The sequence below is a fragment of the Canis lupus genome, chromosome 9, assembly GCF_048164855.1.
Source record: "Canis lupus baileyi chromosome 9, mCanLup2.hap1, whole genome shotgun sequence".
Taxonomy (NCBI): Eukaryota; Metazoa; Chordata; class Mammalia; order Carnivora; family Canidae; genus Canis; species Canis lupus.
This window is the reverse complement of record NC_132846.1, coordinates 74,457,375-74,481,753: the sequence shown is the minus strand read 5'-3', so window position 1 is coordinate 74,481,753 and position 24,379 is coordinate 74,457,375. Positions and strand designations below refer to the sequence as shown.

General features: G+C 40.6%; 1 long non-coding RNA gene, 2 pseudogenes and 1 gene segment (V, D, J or C); 3 read left to right on the top strand and 1 right to left on the bottom strand.

Annotated features, from left to right (window-relative positions):
* The window catches only part of LOC140640595 (uncharacterized), a 29,667-nt gene extending 12,623 nt beyond the window's left edge, over nt 1-17,044 (bottom strand). Inside the window, exons 1-2 of the long non-coding RNA XR_012037321.1 lie at nt 16,877-17,044; nt 13,518-13,628 (exon numbers count right to left, since the gene is read on the bottom strand). This is a non-coding gene — a long non-coding RNA (uncharacterized lncRNA). The remainder of the gene's footprint in view (nt 1-13,517; nt 13,629-16,876) is intronic.
* The window catches only part of LOC140640584 (immunoglobulin gamma-1 heavy chain-like), a 146,992-nt gene that overhangs the window by 114,686 nt on the left and 7,927 nt on the right, over nt 1-24,379 (top strand).
* LOC140640592 (T-complex protein 1 subunit beta-like) lies at nt 13,494-15,533 on the top strand (annotated as a pseudogene).
* On the top strand, nt 20,567-21,109 carry LOC140640590 (small ribosomal subunit protein eS24 pseudogene; annotated as a pseudogene).

Below are 24,379 nucleotides of genomic sequence, written 5' to 3'. Positions count from 1 at the left end.
GGACTGAATACGTATTATGATGACACTAAATTCATATCTTTCAATAGTAACTCTGAACGTGAATGGGCTTAACGATCCCATTAAAAGGCACAGGTTTCAGACTGGATAAAAAAAAAGCAAGACCCATTTATTTACTGTCTACAAGAGACTCATTTTGGATGTAAGGACACCGACAGCCTGAAAATGAAAGGTTGGAGAACCATTTACCATTCAAATGGTCCTCAAAAGAAAGCAGGGGTAGCCATCCTCATATCAGATAAACTAAAGTTTATCCCAAACACTGTAGTAAGAGATGAAGAGGGACATTATGTAATACTTAAAGGTTCTATCCAACAAGAGGACCTAACAACCATGAATATTTAGGCCCCAAATGTGGGAGCTGCCACGTATATCAACCAATTAATAACCAAAGATAAGACATATTTAGATAATAATACACTTATACTGAGAGACTTCAACACGGCGCTTTCTCCAAATAATAGATCTTCTAAGCAAAACATCTCCAAAGAAACAAGAGCTTTAAATGGTACACTGGACCAGATGGATTTCACAGATATTTACAGAACTTTACATCCAAACGCAACTGAATACACATTCTTCTCAAGTGCACATGGAACTTTCTCCAGAATAGACCACATACTGGGTCACAAATCAGGTCTTAAGTGATACCAAAGGATTGGGATTGTCCCCTGCATATTTTCTGACCATAATGCTTTGAAACTAGAACTAAATCACAAGAAGAAGTTTGGAAGGATTTAAAACACGTGGAGGTTAAGGACCATCGTGCTAAAAGATGAAAGGGTCAACCAAGAAATTAGGGAAGAATTAAAAAGTTTCATAGAAACTAATGAGAATAAAGATACGACCTTCAAATTATTTGGGATACAGCAAAAGCAGTACCAAGGGGGAAACACTACGCAATACTAGCATCCCTCAAAAAACTGGAAAGAACTCAAATGCAAAAGCTAACCTTGCACCTAAAGGAACGGAGAAAGAAGAGCAAAAGAAGCCTACACCTAGGAGAAGAAAAGAGTTAATAAAGATTCAAGCAGAACACAATGAAATAGAGACCAGAAGAACTGTAGAAGGTATCAACAAAACCAGGAGTTGGTTCTTTGAAAGAATTAATAAGATAGATAAAGCGTTAGCCAGCCTTAGGAAAAACAAAAGAGAAAATACTCAAATTAATGAAATCATGAATGAAAAATGAGAGATCACCACCAACACCAAGGAAATACAAATGATTTTATTTTATTTTTTTAACACTTTGCCATATAATTTATTTTCAAATATTGCTCATACCTGTTTCTAGACATTCTGAGCCATTCTACTTCATATGTTTAGAAGCATGCCAACACCATATTTTCTGATGACTCTGGATTTTTTTTTTGACTCTGGATTTTTTTATTGGAGTTTCAATTTTCCAACATATAGCATAACACCCAGTGCTCATCCCGTCAAGTGCCCCCCTCAGTGCCCGTCACCCAGTCACCCCCACCCCCCACCCTCTTCCCCTTCCACACCCCTAGTTCATTTCCCAGACTTAGGAGTCTCTCATGTTCTCTCTCCCTTTCTGATATTTCCCATTCATTTTCTCTCCTTTCCCCTTTATTCCCTTTTACTATGTTTTATATTTTTCAGGGTCTTTTATGATTCCATACAAATCTTAAGATGATTTGTTCCAACTCTGTGAAGAAAGACCATGGTGTTTTGATAGGGATTGCATTGAATGTATAAATTGGCCTGGGTAGCATTGACATTTTCATAATATTAATTCTTCCAATCCCTGAGCATGAAATATTTTTTCCATCTTTTTGTGTCTTCCTCAATTTTTTTCAGAAGTGTTGTGTAGTTTTTAGGGTATAGATCTATAGATCCTATGACTCTTTCGTTAGGTTTATTCCTAGAAATCTTAAGCTTTTGGGTGCATGGTGAAAATTAACAAGACTGGAAACACCAAGTGTTGGAGAGGATGTGGAGAAAGGGGAACTCTCTTGCACTATTGGTGGGAATGTGAACTGGTGCAGCCACTCTGGAAAACTGTGTGGAGGTTCCTCAAAGAGTTAAAAATAGACCTGCCCTACAACCCAGCAATTGCACTGCTGGGGATTTACCCCAAACATCCAGATGCAGTGAAACACTGGGACACCTGCACCCCAATGTTTATAGCAGCAATGTCCACAATAGCCAAACTGTGGAACGAGCCTCACTGTCTATTGAAAGATGAATGGATAAAGATGTGGTATATGTACACAATGGAACATTACTCAGTCCTCAGAAACGATAAATACCCACCATTTGCTTCGACGTGGATGAAACTGGAAGGTATTATGCTGAGTGAAATAAAGTCAATCAGAGAAGGTCAAACATTATATGATCTCATTCATTTGGGGAATATAAAAAATAGTGAAAGGGAATAAAGGGAAAATGAGAGAAAATGACTGGGAAACATCAGAAAGGGAGACAGAACATGAGAGACCCCTAACTTTGGAAAAAGATCAAGGGGTGGTAGAAAGGGAGGTGGGCGGGGGGTGGGGGTGACTGGGTGACGGGCACGGAGTGGGGCACTTGATGGGATGAGCACTGGGTGTTATGTTATATATTTGCAAATTGAACTCCAATAAACAGTAAATAAATAAATAAACAAACAAACAAACAAATTAATTAATTAATTAATTAAGAAGATGTGATCTATGTATACAATGGAAATTACTCATCCATTAGAAATGACAAATACCCACTATTTGCTTCAATGTGGAGGGACTTGGAGGGTATTGTGCTGAGTGAAATAAGTCGATTGGAAAAGGACAAACATCATATGGTCTCATTCATTTGGAGAATATAAAAATTACTGAAAGGGAATAAAGGGAAAGGAGGGAAAATGAGTGAAAATATCACTGAGGGTGACATAACATGTGAGACAACTAAATCTGGGAAAGTAACAAGGGGTAGTGGAAGGGGAAGTGGGCAGGGGGTTGGGATGACTGGGTGATGGGCACTGAGGGGGGGGCACTTAGGATGAGCACTGGGTGTTATATTATATGTTGGCAAATTGAACTCCAATAAAAAAATAAGAAAAATTCACCTATCCCCCCCCAAAAAAACAGTAGATATGCCTTTGTTTTGAAGTTTTCTTTTCTAATTTTGGCACATAGGATATCCAGTGACCTTACTCAAGGTGAATTTGTATCTTAACATGTCATCTACAAATAATGATAGATTTAGGCCCTGGTTTCTCAATTTTTATAACTTGTGTTTCTTTTTTCTAGGTAGGCTCTCCACAGCAGTCAACATGGAATAGAACTGATGTTTTTGTTATGAATACAAGTGCAGGGGAAATCTCAGAGGGAAAGATTTTTGTTATTCTGTCAGTAAGATGCTGTCTGTAATGAAAGAGAGTGTGTGTGTGTTTTGTTAGATTCATGGTTTACATCTATTTGTAGTTCGCTGAGGGTTTCTTTTCTGAGATGGAAGAATTGTTAATTTCACTTAAAGAGTTGAATTCATATCCATGAAATTAAAAAAAAAAGATACTGATGCAGTGAAATGCCAGGACACCTGCATCCCAATGTTTATAGCAGCAATGTTTATAGCAGCAATGTCCACAATAGCCAAACTGTGGAAGGAGCCTCGGTGTTCATCGAAATATGAATGTATGAAGAAGATGTGGTTTATGTATACAATGGTTTATGTATACAATGTCCCCCGGGACAGGCAGAGGCCGGGAGGGCCCAGGACAGCAAGGATGCTCCTGCCCCAAGATGAGCAGAGCAGCAGCCCCGCCCCCCAGAGCCTCCAGGCCCTGCAGGCAGAGCGCTTCAGAGTTCCTGTGGGGGCTGAATCCGGGTTTCCAGACCTGCCACCGCCACCATGGTTGTTCCTCCTGGGGCCTCACGGGGTAAACAATGCCCACTGAGCCCTGCACCAGGCAGGAGGCAGAGCAGCTCCCCCAAGTGCTAACACCTGAAAATCAGCACAACAGGTCCCTCCCCCAGAAGACCAGCTAGACAAACAAGTTCCAAGGGAAGTCAAGGGACTTAAAGTATACAGAATCAGAAGATACTCCCCCCGTGGTTTTTTTTTTTTTTTTTTGCTTTTTGATTTCTGTTTGCTTCCCCCACCGTTTTTCCTTTTCATTCTTTTTCTTTCTCTTTTTCTTTTCTTTTTTCTTTTTTTCTTCTTTTTTTTCTTTTTTCTTTTTCTCTTTTCTTTCCTTCTTTCTCTTTTTCTCCTTTTCCCAATACAACTTGTTTTTGGCCACTCTGCACTGGGCAAAATGACTAAAAGGAAAACCTCAACTCAAAAGAAAGAATCAGAAACAGTCCTCTCTCCCACAGAGTTACAAAATCTGGATTACAATTCAATGTCAGAAAGCCAATTCAGAAGCACTATCATACAGCTACTGGTGGCTCTAGAAAAAAACATAAAGGACTCAAGAGACTTCACGACTGCAGAATTTAGATCCAATCAGGCCGAAATTAAAAATCAACTGAATGAGATGCAATCCAAACTAGAAGTCCTAATGACGAGGGTTAACAAGGTGGAAGAACGAGTGAGTGACATAGAAGACAAATTGATGGCAAAGAGGGAAACTGAGGAAAAAAGAGACAGACAATTAAAAGACCATGAGGATAGATTAAGGGAAATAAACGACAGCCTGAGAAAGAAAAACCTATGTTTAATTGGGGTTCCCGAGGGCGCCAAAAGGGACAGAGGGCCAGAATATGTATTTGAAGAAATCCTAACTTAAAATTTTCCTAATCTGGGAAGGGAAACAGGCATTCAGATCCAGGAAATAGAGAGATTCCCCCCCCCCAAAATCAATAAAAAACGTTCAACACCTCGACATTTAATTGTGAAGCTTGCAAATTCCAAAGATAAAGAGAAGATCCTTAAAAAAGCAAGAGACAAGAAATCCCTGACTCTTATGGGGAGGAGTATTAGGGTAACAGCAGACCTCTCCACAGAGACCTGGCAGGCCAGAAAGGGCTGGCAGGATATATTCAGGGTCCTAAATGAAAAGAACATGCAACCAAGAATACTTTATCCAGCAAGGCTCTCATTCAGAATGGAAGGAGAGATAAAGAGCTTCCAAGACAGGCAGGAACTGAAAGAATATGTGACCTCCAAACCAGCTCTGCAAGAAATTTTAAGGGGGACTCTTAAAATTCCCCTTTAAGAAGAAGTTCAGTGGAACAATCCACAAAACAAGGACTGAATAGATATCATGAGAACACTAAACGCATATCTCTCAATAGTAACTCTGAACGTGAACGGGCTTAATGACCCCATCAAAAGGTGCAGGGTTTCAGACTGGATAAAAAAGCAGGACCAATCTATTTTCTGTCTACAAGAGACCCATTTTAGACAGAAGGACACCTACAGCCTGAAAATAAAAGGTTGGAGAACCATTTACCATTCAAATGGTTCTCAAAGGAAAGCAGGGGTAGCCATCCTTATATCAGATAAACTAAAATTTACCCCGAAGACTGTAGTGAGCGATGAAGAGGGACACTATCTCATACTTAAAGGATCTATCCAACAAGAGGACTTAAAAATACTCAATATATATGCCCTGAATGTGGGAGTTGCCAAATATTTAAACCAATTAAGGGATCCCTGGGTGGCTCAGCGGTTTGGCGCCTGCCTTTGGCCCAGGGCGTGATCCTGGAGACGCGGGATCAAATCCCACATCGGGTTCCTGGTGCATGGAGCCTGCTTCTCCTTCTGCCTATGTCTCTTCCTCTCTCTCTCTCTCTCTCTCTGTGTGTGTGTGATTATCACAAATAAATTTAAAAAAATAAACCAATTAATAACCAAAATGAAGAAATACTTAGATAATAATACACTTATACTTGGTGACTTCAATCTAGCTCTTTTTACCCTCGATAGGTCTTCTAAGCACAACATCTCCAAAGAAACGAGAGCTTTAAATGATACACTGGACCAGATGGATTTTACAGATATCTACAGAACTTTACATCCAAACTCAACTGAATACACATTCTTCTTAAGTGCACATGGAACTTTCTCCAGAATAGATCACATACGGGGTCACAAATCGGGTCTGAACCGATACCAAAAGATTGGGATCGTCCCCTGCATATTCTCAGACCATAATGCCTTGAAATCAGTACTAAATCACAACAAGAAGCTTGGAAGGACCTCAACCATGTGGAGGTTAAGGACCATCCTGCTAAAAGATGAAAGGGTCAACCAGGAAATTAAGAAAGAATTAAAAAGATTCATGGAAACTAATGAGAATGAAGATACAACCATTCAAAATCTTTGGGATGCAGCAAAAGCAGTCCTGAGGGGGAAATACATCGCAATACAAGCATCCATTCAAAAACTGGAAAGAACTCAAATACAAAAGCTAACCTTACACATAAAGGAGCTAGAGAAAAAACAGCAGATGGACCCTACACCCAGCAGAAGAAGAGAGTTAATTAAAATTCGAGCAGAACTCAACGAAATCGAGACAGAAGAACTGTGGAACAGATCAACAGAACCAGGAATTGGTTCTTTGAAAGAATTAATAAAATAGATAAACCATTAGCCAACCTTATTAAAAAGAAGAGAGAGAAGACTCAAATTAATAAAATCATGAATGAGAAAGGAGAGATCACTACCAACACCAAGGAAATACAAACGATTTTAAAAACGTATTATGAACAGCTATACGCCAACAAATTAGGCAATCTAGAAGAAATGGACGCATTCCTGGAAAGCCACAAACTACCAAAACTGGAACAGGAAGAAATAGAAAACCTGAACAGGCTGATAACCAAGGAGGAAATTGAAGCAGACATCAAAAAACCTCCCAAGACACAAGAATCCAGGGCCAGATGGCTTCCCAGGGCAATTCTATCAAACGTTTAAGGAAGAAATCATACCTATTCTACTAAAGCTGTTTGGGAAGATAGAAAGAGATGGAGTACTTCCAAATTCGTTCTATGTGGCCAGCATCACCTTAATTCCAAAACCAGACAAAGACCCCACCAAAAAGGAGAATTACAGACCAATATCCCTGGTGAACATGGATGCAAAAATTCTCAACAGGATACTACCCAATAGGATCCAAAAGTACATTAAGAAAATTATTCACCAAGACCAAGTAGGATTTATCCCCGGGACACAAGGCTGGTTCAACACTCGTAAAACAATCAATGTGATTCATCATATCAGCAAGAGAAAAACCAAGAACCATATGATCCTCTCATTAGATGCAGAGAAAGCATTTGACAAAATACAGCATCCATTCCTGATCAAAACTCTTCAGAGTGTAGGGATAGAGGGAACATTCCTCAACATCTTAAAAGCCATCTACGAAAAGCCCACAGCAAATATCATTCTCAATGGGGAAGCACTGGGAGCCTTTCACCTAAGATCAGGAACACGACAGGGATTTCCACTCTCACCACTGCTATTCAACATAGTACTGGAAGTCCTAGCCTCAGCAATCAGACAACAAAAAGACATTAAAGGCATTCAAATTGGCAAAGAAGAAGTCAAACTCTCCCTCTTCGACGATGACATGATACTCTACCGAGAAAACCCAAAAGCCTCCACCCAAGTTGCTAAAACTCATACACCATTTTGGTTGCGTGGCAGGATAGAAAATCAATGCCAGAAATCAATGGCATTTCTAGACACTAACAATGAGACTGAAGAAAGAGAAATTAAGGAGTCAATCCCATTTACAATTGCACCCAAAAGCATAAGATACCTAGGAATAAACCTCACCAAAGAGGTAAAGGATCTATACCCTCAAAACTATAGAACACTTCTGAAAGAAATTGAGGAAGACACAAAGAGATGGAAAAATAATCCATGCTCATGGATTGGCAGAATTAATATTGTGAAAATGTCAATGTTACCCAGGGCAATTTACACCTTTAATGCAATCCCTGTCAAAATACCATGAACTTTCTTCAGAGAGAACAAATTATTTTAAGATTTGTGTGGAATCAGAAAAGACCCCGAATAGCCAGGGGAATTTTACAAAAGAAAACCATATCTGGGGGCATCACAATGCCAGATTTCAGGTTGTACTACAAAGCTGTGGTCATCAAGACAGTGTGGTACTGGCCCAAAAACAGACACATAGATAAATACAACAGAATAGAGGATCCAGAAGTAGATCCTCAACTTTATGGTCAACTGACATTCGATAAAGGAAGAAAGACTATATCAGAAGAAAGACAGTCTCTTCAATAGATGGTGCTGGGAAAATTGGACATCCATATGTAGAAGAATGAAACTAGACCACTCTCTTTCACCATACACAAAGATAAACTCAAAATGGATGGAAGACCTAAATGTGAGACAAGAGTCCATCAAAATCGTAGAGGAGAACACAGGCAACACCCTTTTTGAACTCAGTCACAGTAACTTCTTGCAAGATACATCTACGAAGGCAAAAGAAACAAAAGCAAAAATGAACTATTGGGACTTACTCAAGATAAGAAGCTTTGCACAGCAAAGGATACAGTCAACAAAACTGAAAGACAACCTACAGAATGGGAGAAGATATTTGCAGATGATGTATCAGAAAAAGGGCTAGTTTCCAAAATCTATAAAGACCTTATTAAACTCAACACCACAGAAACAAACAATCTAATCATGAAATGGGCAAAAGACATGAACAGAAATCTCACAGAGGAAGACCTAGACATGGCCAACACGCTCATGAGGAAATGCTCTGCATCACTTGCCATTAGGGAAATACAAATCAAAACCACAGTGAGATACCACCTCACACCAGTGAGAATGGGGAAAATTAACAAGGCAGGAAACCACAAATGTTGGAGAGGATGCGGAGAAAAGGGAACCCTCTTACACTGTTGGTGGGAATGCGAACTGGTGCAACTACTCTGGACAACTGTGTGGAGGTTCCTCAAAGAGTTAAAAATAGACCTGCCCTACGACCCAGCAATTGCACTGTTGGGGATTTACCCCAAAGATTCATATGCAATGAAATGCAGGGACACCTGCACCCCGATGTTTCTAGCAGCAATGTCCACAATAGCCAAACTGTGGAAGGAGCCTCGGTGTCCATCAAAAGATGAATGGATAAAGAAGATGTGGTTTATGTATACAATGGAATATTCCTCAGCCATTAGAGATGACAAATACCCACCAATTGCTTCAACGTGGATGGAACTGGAGGGTATTGTGCTGAGTGAAGTAAGTCAATTGGAGATGGACAAACATTGTATGTCTCATTCATTTGAGGAATATAAATAATAGTGAAAGGGAATATAAGGGAAGGGAGAAGAAATGTGTGGGAAATATCAGAAAGGGAGACAGAACGTAAAGACTGCTAACTCTGGGAAACGAACTAGGGGTGGTGGAAGGGGAGGAGGGCGGGGGGTGGGAGTGAATGGGTGACGGGCACTGGGGGTTATTCTGTATGTTAGTAAATTGAACACCAATAAAAAATTTAAAAAAAAAATAAAGTCCTAATCTGAAGAAAGTACAGGAAAATTTGTGATCTTGGGGTACGAGAAGCCTTAAGACACAGAAAACCAAAGATAGGGATGGATGGATGGATGGCTCAGTGGTTGAGTGTCTGCCTTTGGCTCAGGTCATAATCCTGGGGTCCTGGGATTGAGTCCTGTGTTGGGCTCCCTGCAAGGAGCCTGCTTCTCCCTCTGCCTGTGTCTCTGCCTCTCTCTGTGTGTCTCTCATGAATAAATTTAAAATCTAAAAAAAAAGCCAAAGACAGTATAAACAGTTGTTCAAGTTAAACGTTTTCTGTAGGACAACATATCATACCAAAAGGCAAGGTGGAGGAGGCTGGGACTGTATACCTAAGCCCTACAATGTAGAATGGAGAGAGAACTTCTAGAAATCTCCAAGAAAAGAGGGCAATTGCCAGGAACTAGCAACTTAGAGAAGAGGATGTTGGAGGGAAGAGGTTCAGGATTCAGGACTCAGAAATCTGCAACCTACAGAATGGGAGAAGATATTTGCAAATGACCTATCAGATAAAGGGCTAGTTTCCAAGATCTATAAAGAACTTATTAAACTCAACAGCAAAGAAACAAACAATCCAATCCTGAAATGGGCAAAAGACATGAACAGAAATCTCACAGAGGAAGACCTAGACATGGCCAAGATGCACATGAGAAAATGCTCCGCATCACTTGCCATCAGGGAAATACAAATCAAAACCACAGTGAGATACCACCTCACACCAGTGAGAATGGGGAACATTAACAAGGCAGGAAACCACAGATGTTGGAGAGGATGTGGAAAAAGGGGAACCCTCTTACACTGTTGGTGGGAATGTGAACTGGTGCAGCCACTCTGGAAAACTGTGTGGAGGTTCCTCAAAGAGTCAAAAATAGACCTGCCCCACGACCCAGCAATTGCACTGCTGGGGATTTACCTCAAAGACACAGATGCAATGAAACGCCAGGACACCCGCACCCCGATGTTTATATCAGCAATGTCCACAATAGCCAAACTGTGGAAGGAGCCTTGTGTCCATCAAAAGATGAATGGATAAGGAAGATGTGGTTTATGTATACAATTGAATATTCCTCAGCCATTAGAAATGACAAATACCCACCATTTGCTTCAACGTGGATGGAACTGGAGGGTATTATGCTGAGTGAAATAAATCAATCGGAGAAGGACAAACATTATATGTTCTCATTCATTTGGGGAATATAAATAATAGTGAAAGGGAATATAAGGGAAGGGAGAAGAAATGTGTGGGAAATATCAGAAAGGGAGACAGAACATAAAGACTCCTAACTCTGGGAATTGAACTAGAGGTGGTGGAAGGGGAGGAGGACGGGGGGTGGGGGTGAATGGGTGACGGGCACTGAGCGGACACTTGACGGGATGAGCACTGGGTGTTATTCTGTATGTTGGCAAATTGAACACCAATAAAAAATAAATTTATTTAAAATAAATAAATAAATAAATAAATAAATAAATAAATAAATAATAGTGAAAGGGAATATAAGGGAAGGGAGAAGAAATGTGTGGGAAATATCAGAAAGGGAGACAGAACATAAAGACTCCTAACTCTGGGAAACGAACTAGGGGTGATAGAAGGGGAGGCGGGTGGGGGGTGGGAGTGAATGGGTGAAGAGCACTGAGGGTGGCACTTGATGGTATGAGCACTAAGTGTTATTCTGTATGTTGATAAATTGAACACCAATAAAAAATTAATTTATTAAGAAAAGTAAAAATAAAATAAAAAATAAAAAAAAGAACAGGAAACAACAGATGTTGCGGAGGGTGTGGAGAACTGGAAACCCCCTCGCATTGTTGGTGGGAATGTAAGCTCCTAGAGCTACTCTGGGAAACTGTGTGGAGTTTTCTCAAAGAGTTAAAAACACAGCTACCCTATGACCCAGCAATTGCACTGCTTGGCATTTACCCCGAGGATATAGATGCAGTGAAATGCCAGGAAACCTTTGCCCCAATTTCATAGCAGCAATTTCCACAATAGCCAAACTGTGGAATGACCACGATGTCCTTTGAAGATGCCTGGATAAGAAGATGTGGTCCATATATACCATGGAATAGTCCTCAGCCCTCAGAAAGGATGACGATCCACCGTTTGCTTCGAGGTGGATGGAATCGAAGGGTATTATAGTGAAGTAAGTCCATGAGACAAGGAGAATCATCATATGTGTTTACTCTTACGAGGAATATAAGAAATAGTGAAAGGGACTATAAGGAAAAGGAGGGGAAGTGAGTGGGAAAAATTAGAGAGGGAGACAAACCATGACAGACCTCTAACCCTGGGGAATGAACAAAGTGTAGTGGAAGGGGAGGTGGGCGGGGGTTTGGGATAACTGGGTGATGGGTACTGAAGAGGGCACTTGAAGGATTGAGCACTGGGTGTTATACTATGCGTTTGCGAATTGAACTTCAATAAAAACAAACTAAATAAATAATAAATAAATAAATAAATAAATAAATAAAAAATAAGATGTGGTTTATGTATACAATGGAATATTACTAAGCCATTAGAAATGACAAATACCATTTGCTTCAATGTGGATGGAACCGGAGGGTATTATGCTGAGTGAAGTAAGTCAATCGGAGAAGGACAAACATTGTATGTTCTCATTCATTTGGGGAATATAAATAATAGTGAAAGGGAATATAAAGGAAGGGAGAAGAAATGTGTGGGAAATATCAGAAAAGGAAACAGAACATAAAGACTCCTAACTCTGGGAAATGAACTAGGGGTGGTGGAAGGGGAGGACGGTGGGGGGTGGGGGTGAATGGGTGACGGGCACTGAGTGGGGCACTTGACGGGATGAACACTAGGTGTTATTCTCTATGTTGGCAAATTGAACACCAATAAAAAATAAATTTATTATAGAAAAAAATGGAAATATCAGAAAGGGGGACAGAACATAAAGACTCCTAACTCTGGTAAACAAACTAGGGGTGGTGGAAGGGGAGGAGGGTTGGGGTTGGAGGTGAATAGATCATTGGCATTGAGGGCGGCACTTGACCGGATGAGCACTGGGTGTTATTCTGTATGTTGGAAAATTGAACCCCATAAAAATAAATTTATTATTTAAAAAATAATGTCATCCATAGCTACTAAGTTGTACATGAGTTGAATATTTTTAATATATTTTAATGAGTGTGTTTTCAAGATTTTTATAAAAAAACACTCGTAAAGCAATCAATGTGATTGATCATATCAGCAAGAGAAAAAAAATAACCATATGATCCTCTCAATATATGCAGAGAAAGCATTTGACAAAATACACCATCCATTCCTGATCAAAACTCTTCAGAGTGTAGGGATAGACAAAACATTCCTCAGCATCTTAAAAGCCATCTAAGTAAAGCCTACAGAAAATATCATTTTCATAGGGAAACAGTGGGAGCCTTTCCCCTAAAATCAGGAACAAGACAAGGATATCCACTCTCACCACTGCTATTCAACATAGTAGTAGAAGTCCTAGCATCAGAAATCAGACAAGAAAAAGAAATAAAAGGCATTCAAATGGGCAAAGAAGAAGTCAAACTCTCCCTCTTCACAGATGACATGATACTCTACATAGAAAACCCAAAAGCCTCTACCCAAGATTGCTAGAACTCATACAGCAATTTGGCAGTGTGGCAGGATACAAAAGCAATGCCCAGAAGTCAGTGGCATTTCTAGACACTAACAATGAGACTGAAGAAAGAGAAATTAAGGAGTCAATCCCATTTACAATTGCATGCAAAAGCATAAGATACCTAGGAATAAACCTCACCAAAGAGGTAAAGGATCTATACCCTAAAACTACAGAACACTTCTGAAAGAAATTGAGGAAGACACAAAGAGATGGAAAAATATTCCATGCTTATAGATTGGCAGAATTAATATTGTGAAAATGTCAATGTTACCCAGGGCAATTTACACGTTTAATGCAATCCCTATCAAAATAACATGTACTTTGCCCTCCGGTTCTGGGCGTGAGCTGTGAGGGGTGAGCGCATGTGCTGAAGCTGCGGAACCATGCCGTCCCTTTCCCTCTCACCTGTGAACATCTTCAAGGCTGGAGCTGATGAAGACAGAGTGGAGATGGCTCGGCTGTCGTCTTTTATTCGTGCCATTGCTATTGGAGACTTGGTGAAGAGCACCCTAGGACCTAAGGGCATGGATAAAATTCTATGAAGCAGTGGACGAGATGCTTCTCTTATGGTAACCAATGATGGTGCAACTATTCTAAAAAACATTGGTGTGGACAATCCAGCAGCTAAAGTTTTAGTTGATATGTCAAGGGTTCAAGATGATGAAGTTGGTGATGGTACTACCTCTGTTACTGTGCTAGCAGCAGAATTTCTAAGGGAAGCGGAAACTTTGCAAAAAAGATTCACCCATAGACCATCATTGTGGGTTGGAGAGAAGCTACAAAGGCAGCAAGACAGGCTCTGTTGAATTCTTAAGTTGATCTTCTGATGAAGTTAAGTTCCGTCAAGATTTAATGAACATTGCAGGAACAACATTGTCCTCAAAACTTCTTACTCATCACAAAGACCACTTTACTCAGTTAGCCGTAGAAGCTGTTCTCAGACTGAAAGGCTCTGGTAATCTGGAGGCAATTCATGTCATCAAGAAGCAAGGAGGAAGTCTGACAGATTCCTATTTAGATGAAGGCTTTCTGTTGGATAAAAAAATTGGAGTAGGGATCCCTGGGTGGCGCAGCAGTTTGGCGCCTGCCTTTGGCCCAGGGCGTGATCCCAGAGACCCGGGATCAAATCCTACATTGGGCTCCTGGTGCATGAAGCCTGCTTCTCCCTCTGCCTGTGTCTCTGTGCCTCTCTCTGTGTGTGACTATCATAAATAAATAAAAATTAAAAAATTGGAGTAAATCAACCAAAGCGAATTGAAAATGCTAAAATTCTCATTGCGAATACTGGTATGGATACAGACAAAATAAAGATATTTGGTTCCAGGGTAAGAGTTGATTCTACAGCAAAAGTTGCTGAAATAGAACATGCCGAAAAGGAAAAAATGAAGGAGAAAGTTGAACATATTCTTAAGCATGGGATAAATTGCTTTATTAAAAGACAGTTAATTTACAATTATCCTGAACAGCTCTTTGGTGCTGCTGGTGTTATGGCTATCAAACATGCAGATTTGGCAGGTGTGGAATGCCTAGCTCTTGTTACAGGTGGTGAAATTGCATCTACCTTTGACCACCCAGAACTAGTGAAGTTTGGAAGTTGCAAGCTTATTGAGGAAGTCATGATTGGAGAAAATAAACTTATCCACTTTTCTGGGGTAGCCCTTGGTGAAGCTTGTATCATTGTTTTGTGTGGTGCCACTCAACAAATTTCAGATGAAGCAGAAAGATCTTTGCATGATGCTCTTTGTGTTCTTGCCCAAACTGTGAGGGATTCTAGAACAGTGTATGGAGGAGGCTGTTCTGAGATGCTGATGGCTCATGCTGTGACACAGATTGCCAGTAGAACACCAGGCAAAGAAGCTGTTGCGATGGAGTCTTATGCTAAAGCGCTGAGAATGTTGCCAACTATCATAGCTGATAACGCAGGCTGTGACAGTGCAGACCTGGTGGCCCAGCTGGGAGCTGCCCACAGTGAAGGCAACACAACTGCTGGCCTAGATATGAAGGAAGGTACCATCTGAGATATGGCAGTACTGGGTATAACAGAAAGTTTCCAAGTGAAGCTACAACTTCTTTTGAGTGCAGCTGAAGCAACAGAGGTGATTCTGCATGTGGACAACATTATCAAAGCAGCACCAAGGAAACGTATCCCTGATCAACACCCTTGTTAAACATTCCCATGTGCTGTTGAGCTCTGAACCAGTTAGTTCATAGCAAAGTTGTGTTTGAAAGACTTCGGCCTCTCAAAGAAGACTGTGGAATCGAAGTTTATCTGTGGCTCTTATATCCTTAAGTTTGGACATATAACTGACCTTCTATTTTAACATGGGTCTAATTTATTTGCTGTTTCATTTTCCATAAGATTCAGATTATTTAAAAGTTTGTTTCTCATACTGTGCATCAAAATAAAAATTTGAACGATTAAAAAAATTAACATGGACTATCTTCAGAGAGTTGGAACAAATTACTTTAAGATTTGTGTGGAATCAGAAAAGACCCTGAATAGTCAAGGGAATATTAAAAAAGAAAACCATATCTGGGGGGTATCATAATGCAAGATTTCAGGTTGTACTAGAAAGCTGTGGTCATCAAGACAGTGTGGTACTGGCACAAAAACAGACACATAGATCAATGTAACAGAATAGAGAATCCAGAAATGGACCCTCAACCTTATGGTCAATTAATATTTGACAAAGCAGGAAAGACTATCCACTGGAAAAAAGACAGTCTCTTCAATAAATGGTGATGGGAAAATTGGACATCCACATACAGAAGAATGAAACTAGACCACTCCCTCGCACCACACACAAAGATAAACTAAAAATGGATGAAAGATCTAAATGTGAGACAAGATTCCATCAAAATCCTAGAGGGGAACACAGAAAACACCCTTTTTGAACTTGGCTACAGTAACTTCTTGCAAGATCCATCCATGAAGGCAAGAGAAACAAAAACAAAATAAACTATTGGGACTTCATCAAGATAAGAAGCTTTTGCACAGCAAAAGAAACAGTCAACAAAACTAAAAGACGACCTACAGAATGGGAGAAGATATTTGCAAATGACGTATCAGATAAAGAACTAGTATCCAAGATCTATAAAGAACTTATTAAACTCAACACCAAGAAGCAAACAATCCAATCATGGTATGGGCAAATTAGTAACGCAAAATACCCACCATTTGCTTCGACGTGGATGGAACTGGAGGGTATTATGCTGAGTGAAATAAGTCAATCGGAAAAGGACAAACATTATATGGTCTCATTCATTTGGGGAATATAAATAATAGTGAAAGGGAATAAAGGGGAAGGGAGAAAATGAGTGGGAAATATCAGAAAGGGAGGCAGAACATAGAGACTCCTAACTCTGGGAAATGAACTAGGGGTGGTGGAAGGAGAGGTGGGCGGGGGGTGGGGGTGACTGGATGACGGGCACTGAGGTGGACACTTGATGGGATGAACACTGGGTGTTATTCTATATGTTAGCAAATTGAACACCAATAAAAAATAAATTTATAAATAAACAAACCTCCCCAAAAACAAGAGTTCAGGGCCAGATGTCTTCCCAGGGGAATTCTCCCAAACATTTAAAGAAGAAATAACACTTATTCTTCTGAAGCTGTTTCAAAACCCAGAAATGGAAGTTAAACTTCCAAATTCATTCTATGAGGTCAAAGTTGCCTTGACCCCAACACCTGAAAAAGACCCCACCCAAAAGGAGAATTGCAGACCAATATCCCTCACGTATATAAATGCCAAAATACTCACCAAGATACTAGCCAATAGACTCCAACAGTACATTAAAAGGATTATTCAGCATGACCAATCGGGATTTATTCCTGGAATGCAAGATTGGTTCAACATCTGCAAATCAATCAATATGAAAAATCACATCAATAAAAGAAAAGAACCATATGATCCTCTCAATGGATGCATTAAAAAATTGACAAAATAGAATATCCTTTCTAGAGTAAAACTTTTGAAAGTGGAGGTATAGAAGGAACATTCCTCGATATCATAAAATCCATCTATTAAAAGACCACAGCAAATATTCTTTATATATATTTTTATTGGAGTTTGATTTACCTACATATAGTATAACACTCAGTGCTCATCCCATCAAGTACCCCCCTCAGTGCCTGCCACCCAGCCATCCCCACCCCCTGCCCTCTTCCCCTTCCATCACCCCTAGTTCATTTCCCAGAGTTAGGAGTCTTCCATGTTCTATCTCCCTTTCTGATATTTCCTACCCATTTCTTCTTCCTTCACCTTTATTCCCTTTCACTATTATTTATATTCACCAAATGAATGAGACCATATAATGTTTGTCCTTCTCCAATTGACTTATTTCACTCAGCATAATATCCTCCAGTCCCATCCACCTCGAAGCAAATGGTGGGCATTTGTCATTTCTAGAGGCTGAGTAATATTCCATTGTATACATAAAGCACATCAAAAGACACTTCTTTAAAAATAAAAGATGAGTTACAACCTTGGAAAATACATTTGGCAAAGGAATGTTTTCAGTAGTAAACAAATAGTTCATGGAAAGCAAGAAAAGACAAGAATGTTGAAAACAAGGCCAAGGAATGCCTGGGTGACTTAGGGGTTTAGTGCCTGCTTTTGGCTCAGGGTGTGACCCTGGGGTCCTGGGATCAAGTCCTACATTGGGCTCCCCGCATGGAGTCTTCTTCTCCCTCTGCCTGTGTCTCTGTCTCTGTCTGTGTGTGTGTGTGTGATGAACAAGTAAATAAAATATTTTTTAAAAAAGAAAGAGAAAGAAAGAAAGAAGAAAGAAAGAAAGAAAGAAAGAAAGAAAGAAAGAAAGAAAGAAAAAGAAAGAAAGAAAGAAAGAAAGAAAGAAAGAAAGAAAAAGAAAGAAAGAAAGAAAGAAAGAAAGAAAGAAAGAAAGAAAGAAAGAAAGAAAGAAGAAAGAAAGAAAACAAGGCCAAAAGGCATAAGTAGACATGTTGGAGAAGAGAAATACATAAAGCCAGTAGTCATATAAAAAAGATGTCAGCTTCACCAGCAATGAGAGGAAATTCAACTCAAGAGCAGAATGTTGGCAAATTGAACACCAATAAAAAATAAATTTATTATTAAAAAAAAGAATGTATGTTGGCAAATTGAACACAAATAAAAAATAAATTTAGTGAAAGGGAATATAAGCGGAAGGAGAAGAAATGTGTGGGAAATATCAGAAAGGGATACAGAACATAAAGACTCCTAACTCTGGGAAATGAACTAGGGGTGATGGAAGGGGAGGAGGGTGGGGGTGGGGGTGAATGGGTGACGGGCACTGAGGGGGGCACTTGACGGGATGAGCACTGGGTGTTATTCTGTATGTTGGTAAATTGAACACCAATAAAAAATAAATTTATTATTAAAAAATAATAAAAAATAAAGGGTTAAAATAAATAAATAAATAAATTTATTATAAAAAAAGAATATCACCTTAGCAAAGTAATGTCAGCAAACATGAAGAAGTCTGACCAAACCAAGTGTTAGGATGTGGATCTACAGCAGATTTCATGCATGAGTTACTGTTGGAAAATCAAACTGAAAAAGTCACTTTGGGAACCAGTTTATCATTGCCTCCAACTATCCAGAGTCCATACTCCATCATCAAGCAGTGTCAACCCTAGATACATACTGGAGAGCCCAGAAAACACCTATAATAAGCCAGTTTTATGGGAACCCATTCATGATGGGTGCCATGATGAATGCAGGATCACTATGTGTGATAGGGAATGCAGGATGTCAGGCATTGAACTCTGCAGAAGTGTGGGAAAAGCTGGGAAAGTCCAGTTTTGGAGGGTTCACTGTGCACTCAGAGAAAACTCCCCAACCAGAGACCCTGAAGTGGATCCACCGATGAGGGTTATAGAAGGCTCCTGCCACTACAACTGGCAGAGGGTTTAAAGGTACTGTTGTTCATCAGGGCAGGCAGTTTGGGTAATGGAAGAAGAGCTACATAAAGAACGGGGAGAGAAGAAATTTCTGGGAAGATGGCAGAGTAGGAAGCACCAGAAATCTATGTCTCCACGTAGACAACAACTGTTCCCACAGAATCTGTATGATTTTGGAACTGTGGAGTCTGCTGAAAGCTTGCAACTTCTAAGAGAAGTCCTGGATAGTAAATGTGCCTAAGTTTGGTCAATTTTAGCTCTTATTTAGCACAGTAGCAGCTACCCAGATCCCAGATCCCAGCCCCCAGCCCCCAGCCCCGTGTCAGGCAGCTGTGCACACGTGCCTGGAGTGGTCTGCACAGAACTTACAAGAGTCAGAGTATGCCAAAAGGACTCTTTCCTCCAAAAAGAAGGGATCAATTCTCTGGTCAGACTGTAGACAAGAAGAGGGAAGCCAATGTTGCACGTCCCTTCCTCTTCTGGTTGAAATGATATCCAGGGAACAAGGGTAAGCACTTTTGCCTGCTCACTTTACTTCTCTCTTTTTCACTTTTTGGGAAGCAGATATCAAAGAATAAGATATTCAAAAGCAAGCACATATACCTGTATATTAAGAAAGTGACTGCATATGCCAAGCAAAGCCTCAGATTCAGAAGAGACTTCAGAAGACATTAGGTTTACACCTCATGGTGACACTTAACACAGAGAGAGCCTACAACAAAGAGGAAAAAATAAACAATAACAACACAAAAATAACCTCAAGGAAGAAGAATCTGACTTCTGGAGTTAACACGATAAATCCAAATGTCCAATATTCAACAACAACAAGATCACAAGGCATAGAAATAAACAGGAAAGTATGGCTGACTTGAAAGAAAACAAAATCAACAGAAACTGTCCCCAGAAAACACTGATGGTGAACCTACTAAAGATTTAAAACAACCACCTTAAAGATACTCAAAGAACTATAGGCGGATGTGGAGAAATTCAAGAAAATGATGTATGAACAAAATGTAAATATCAATAAAGAAATAGAAAATCTAAAAGGGAATAAAGGGGGAAGGAGAAAAAATGAGTGGGAAATATCAGAAAGGGAGACAGAACATGAGAGACTTCTAACTCTGGGAAATGAACAAGGGGTGGTGAAAAGGGAGGTCGCCAGGGGATGGGGGTGATTGGATGATGGGCACTGAGGGAGGCACTTGATAGGATAAGCACTGGGTGTTATGCTATATGTTGGCAAATTTAACTCCACTAAAAAAAAATCTAAAAAGAAACCAAGAATAAATTTGGGATGTCAGGGATCCCTGGGTGGTGCAGCGGTTTGGCGCCTGCCTTTGGCCCAGGGCGCGATCCTGGAGACCCGGGATCGAATCCCACATCGGGCTCCTGGTGCATGGAGCCTGCTTCTCCCTCTGCTTGTATCTCTGCCTCTGTCTCTCTCTCTGTGTGACTATCATAAATAAATTTTAAAAATTAAAAAAAAATTTGGGATGTGAAAAGTACAGTAGCTGAAATGAATAATTCACTAGATAGATTCAAAGCAGATTTGCTCTTTTCCTCCCCGGCTGCTTGAAGCTCGGCCGCCATCATGAATGACACAGTAACTATCCGGACCAGGAAGTTCATGACCAACCGACTGCTTCAGCGGAAACAGATGGTCATTGATGTTCTTCACCCCGGGAAGGCAACAGTACCTAAGACAGAAATACGGGAAAAACTAGCCAAAATGTACAAGACCACACCAGATGTCATATTTGTATTTGGATTCAGAACCCATTTTGGTGGTGGCAAGACAACTGGCTTTGGGATGATTTATGATTCCTTGGATTATGCAAAGCAAAATGAACCCAAACATAGACTTGCAAGACATGGCCTGTATGAGAAGAAAAAGACTTCAAGAAAACAGCGCAAAGAACGTAAAAACAGAATGAAGAAAGTCAGGGGGACTGCAAAAGCCAACGTTGGTGCTGGCAAAAAGTGAGCTGGAGATTGGACAACAGAAGGAGTAAAGATTCTGCAGTGGCTTTATCTGTGGTGATTGTGCAGATTTTTCATGAGAGGATTAATAAACTAAGAACGTTAAAAAAAAGATTCAAAGCAGATTTTACTTCTTTTTTCTTTTTTTTAACATATTTTTTTATTTTTTATAAATTTATTTTTTATTGGTGTTCAATTTGAAACATATAGAATAACACCCAGTGCTCATCCCATTTTATATTCATCAAATGAATGAGACCATATATAAATGCCTTTTGTTCAGTTAAAAAATAAAAATATTTAAAAATAAATAAATTAAAATAAAATAAAATAAAATATAAAAATATATTTTTTTAAAAAGCAGATTTTAGCAATGATTCCTTGAGAAGAGTCAATGAACCAGAAAATGGGACAAATTGAATGAACAAATACCATGGACTTTCTTCAGAGAGTTAGAACAAATTATTTTAAGATTTGTGTGGAATCAGAAAAGACCCCGAATAGCCAGGGGAATTTTAAAAAAGAAAACCATATCTGGGGGCATCACAATGCCAGATTTCAGGTTGTACTACAAAGCTGTGGTCATCAAGACAGTGTGGTACTGGCACAAAAACAGACACATAGATCAGTGGAACAGAATAGAGAATCCAGAAGTGGACCCTGAACTTTATGGGCAACTAATATTCGATAAAGGAGGAAAGACTATCCATTGGAAGAAAGACAGTCTCTTCAATAAATGGTGCTGGGAAAATTGGACATCCACATGCAGAAGAATGAAACTAGACCACTCTCTTTCACCATACACAAAGATAAACTCAAAATGGATGAAAGATCTAAATGTGAGACAAGATTCCATCAAAATCCTAGAGAAGAACACAGGCAACACCCTTTTTAAACTCGGCCATAGTAACTTCTTGCAAGATACATCCACGAAGGCAAAAGAAAAGCAAAAATGAACTATTGGGACTTCATCAAGATAAGAAGCTTTTGCACAGCAAAGGATACAGTCAACAAAACTCAAAGACAACCTACAGAATGGGAGAAGATATTTGCAAATGACATATCAGATAAAGGGCTAGTTTCCAAGATCTATAAAGAACTTATTAAACTCAACACCAAAGAAACAAACAATCCAATCATGAAATGGGCAAAAGACATGAACAGAAATCTCACAGAGGAAGACATAGACATGGCCAACATGCATATGAGAAAATGCTCTGCATCCCTTGCCATCAGGGAAATACAAATCAAAACTACAATGAGATACCACCTCACACCAGTGAGAATGGGGCAAATTAACAAGGCAGGAAACAACAAATGTTGGAGAGGATGCGGAGAAAAGGGAACCCTCTTACACTGTTGGTGGGAATGTGAACTGGTGCAGCCACTCTGGAAAACTGTGTGGAGGTTCCTCAAACAGTTAAAAATAGACCTGCCCTACGACCCAGCAATTGCACTGTTGGGGATTTACCCCAAAGATACAAATGCAATGAAACGCCGGGACACCTGCACCCCGATGTTTCTAGCAGCAATGGCCACGATAGCCAAACTGTGGAAGGAGCCTCGGTGTCCAACGAAAGATGAATGGATAAAGAAGATGTGGTTTATGTATACAATGGAATATTACTCAGCTATTAGAAATGACAAATACCCACCATTTGCTTCAACGTGGATGGAACTGGAGGGTATTATGCTGAGTGAAGTAAGTCAGTCGGAGAAGGACAAACATTATATGTTCTCATTCATTTGGGGAATATAAATAATAGTGAAAGGGAAAATAAGGGAAGGGAGAAGAAATGTGTGGGAAATATCAGAAAGGGAGACAGAACGTAAAGACTGCTAACTCTGGGAAATGAACTAGGGGTGGTAGAAGGGGAGGAGGGCGGGGGGTGGGAGTGAATGGGTGACGGGCACTGGGTGTTATTCTGTATGTTAGTAAATTGAACACCAATAAAAAAAATGAAAAAAAATATTTAAAAATAAATAAATTAAAATAAAATAAAATAAAATATAAAAATATATTTTTTTAAAAAGCAGATTTTAGCAATGATTCCTTGAGAAGAGTCAATGAACCAGAAAATGGGACAATTGAATGAACAAATCTGAGGAACAGAATGAAAAAAGATTGAATAAAAGTGAATAGGCCTATGAGATGCCATCAAGTGGATCTGCATACTGTTTGTGGGAGTCCCAGAAAAAAAAAGGCAGAAAAAAGCAGAGAGACCATTTGAAGAAATAAGGACTGACAAATTCTGACGTTTGATGAAAGACATGAATATAAACATCCAAAAGCTCAATTAACTCGATTCAAGATGAACTAAGAGCCTTAGTGCCAAGTACTCAGGGTAGAAAAGTACACATAGTCCATGACTTTAAGATACATGAGACCATAGGATGATGGACAGGACTTGAAGGTCTACCCATCACTCACTGCCCACATGGAGGGCCATCAGCCTGTGTCACCCACGACGCCATCTAGCACCAGCGACTTCCCTGCCGAGCTGCTTTCTCCTCCCCGTCCCTGCTTCTGTAACCCTATAACCCGAAGACCGTGCTCTTTCAGAACAGGCTCAGGGCCATAGGTGAGAGAGCAGAAAGGAGTTTCCACATGGCCCAGAGCCTGACCGGGTGCCCAGGTTCGCTGTGATTGACAGCTAGCATGGGGGTGCTCTGGTGGGTAGGCACGAGGAGCCAGTGCTAGTACATCCCACTGAGGTCAAGGGCATGGCGGACGTGGTGCTCACCGCCCCTGCAGGCCCATCCCGGAGCCCTGGCCCAGGCAGCTGTGCCCCGCGTCCCCCATGCAGGCCCTATCCATGGTGCTGCCTGGTCAGCTCTGCTCTGCCAGCTGCTATCCCCGGGCTCCCCCACCACAGTCCCTGCACAATTCCTTCCTTCCACACAAGAGCCCCTCTGCTCACCTGCTCCTTCCTCGTTCAGCCCCAATGCCCAGGCCACCAACCCTTTCACTGTTGTAGTCGCCCTGCCTTCCTAAAGACGTGAGCTGGGATGGGACAGCACGGAGCCTTCTCCAGCTGCCCCCTCCCTTGGCACACAGGGCCAGTGTGGGGCCCACACGTGCGCACGGGCCGACTCCAGGGTGGGACTCAAGGGGTGCAGGTGTGTTGGGGGCTTGACCATGAAAGCCCTGATGCACTTCACACATGATTCCTACCTAAAAGCCTTGTGCAGTTTGTGTGGACACCCTGGACGGGGCTGCAACACAGGATCAGGGTGGGCAGCCAAGGCCCCCACTCTTCAGACATGTGGGGACCCCCTGATGGCAACCACACAGGCTCCCAGAGCAGGGACATGTGGGGGTAGGTCAGGCCAGCCCACAAGGCTCCCAGCTCAGCTCCAGAGGCCAAAGAGAGACCAGCTG